We start from the raw sequence: 1,938 nt of genomic DNA, 5'->3' as shown, positions 1-1,938 counted from the left end.
TGTTCTTTTCACTATAGTAACTCAAACCCTAAAATTCTGCCTGACACGTAGTAAGCACTAAATAAATATTGAACAAGAGAAAGAAGGAAATATTTTTGTAAAATATCATGAAAGTTAATTTGGAAAAAAAAAAAAAGTCACATAGAATATTTAAATCCACTTTAAAACCAGACAAGCAGGGCAGTCTTTGCAGCTGCCAAGAAGGTAACTGGATTAGAAATTCTATGAGCTCCTTCTGAAGGCCATCGTGATTCAGAGCTTCTTCCGGAGGTTTAAATGCAAGCTCGTGATTCACTGCATCTAAAGGGCATGTCATTTTTAAAGATATTCAATTCATAGGTGAAATTTATTTTTAAGAAGATGAAAATGGATGAGCTGCATTGGAGTTTTAATATAGACTTTTGAAAGCAAAGGAGACTTCTCTCTTCACCACCTATTTACAGGGGAGTCAGAAAGAAATACCTTGAGATTTGCTCAGGGAAACGTTTAAAGCCGCAGACTGTGAGTTGATGGGGTTTGGCGGTGCAGAGGAAAAGACATGTGGACGAATTATGATGCTGTCTGAGCCCAAGTGCCACTTAATTAAGAGTTTATGATCTGCCCACCAAGTAGCCAGATATAGTCCCTATCACCTTCCCCACACACTTGGTTACTGGCATTTTGACACCTTCTTTGCACAGCGGGGGGCATTCCTGACACTATCAACGTGATATACCTGTTTCAGATCACAAACATTACTCATTAACCTTAGGGCAGAAATCTAACATAATCAAAAATCCTTTTGCCACCCAATTCAAGTCAACCAGGGACAGGATAGATAGGAAAACATAATATGAACGGTACATAGAGAAATACTCAAGAATTTTTTTTTTGTTTAAAAAGGGGTTTTCTGTTTTCAAAATCCACAATCTGTCACAGTTTCCAGGTTATTAATTATTTGCAAACCGTGTGTTTAAAAAGGGTTCAGAATATGGAATGCTGTGATTTAGGTGAATTACATTCTTTAGCAGAGTGACTTTTACTAGTTTTTTTTTTTTACTTTATTAATATATTTTATTTAGCCCAATATATCCCAAGCATTTTCATTTCAATATGTAATCAATATCAACTTTTTTCTTTTTATTTATTTTCTTTCTTTTACTTATTATTTATTTTAATTGAAGTATAATTGATTTACAATATTAATTTCTGCTGTACAGCGAAGTGACTCAGTTATACGTATACATACATTCCTTTTTATATTCTTTTCCATTATGGTTTTTCCCAGGATATTGAATATAGTTCCCTGTGCTATACAGTAGGACCTTGTTGTCCATCCACTCTATATGTGACAGTTGGCATCTACGAACCCCAAACTCCCAATCCAAAAGCACATGGAACCCTTTACGAATTTGTGTGTCACCCTTGCACAGGGGCCATACTAATCTTCTCTGTATCATTCCAATTTTAGTACATGTGCTGCCGAAGTGAGCACGACTTTTACTAGTTTTTTTTTTTTTTTTTACTAGTTTTTTTTTTTCCCCCTTTTGCTAGTATTCACGGTCTCAAATAGGACAGAAAAGTTTTCAGGAATTAAACATCCCTTTTCCATCTCTTCTCTCTGACCTCCTAAAAGCTGTCTCTTACAATCAAGTCAAAACAGAATGCTTTCTATTATGGTCACACCACTCTTCTCTCTAAAACCTGTGTCTGACCAGATGCGAATTATGACTAGTTATATATCTCTACTCAGTAAAGCTGTACTTTTTAAAAAATTTTTTTTTTATTTTGCAGTACACAGGCCTCTCACTGTTGTGGCCTCTCCTGTTGTGGAGCACAGGCTCTGGACGTGCAGGCTCAGCGGCCATGGCTCACGGGCCCAGCCGCTCCGCGGCATGTGGGATCTTCCCGGACTGGGGCACGAACCCATGTCCCCTGCATCGGCAGGTGGACTCTCAA

General features: G+C 37.5%; 1 non-coding gene across 1 annotated transcript; it reads right to left on the bottom strand.

Annotated features, from left to right (window-relative positions):
- Positions 1-1,367: 1,367 nt before the first annotated feature.
- Positions 1,368-1,474, bottom strand: LOC136125254 (U6 spliceosomal RNA). Its single transcript, XR_010656021.1, has one exon. It is a non-coding gene; the product is annotated as a U6 spliceosomal RNA (small nuclear RNA).
- Positions 1,475-1,938: the final 464 nt, after the last annotated feature.

The sequence above is a fragment of the Phocoena phocoena genome, chromosome 6 (genome assembly GCF_963924675.1).
Source record: "Phocoena phocoena chromosome 6, mPhoPho1.1, whole genome shotgun sequence".
Taxonomy (NCBI): domain Eukaryota; kingdom Metazoa; phylum Chordata; class Mammalia; order Artiodactyla; family Phocoenidae; genus Phocoena; species Phocoena phocoena.
Note: the sequence above shows the minus strand (reverse complement) of the source record. Positions and strands in the feature narration are given on the sequence as shown.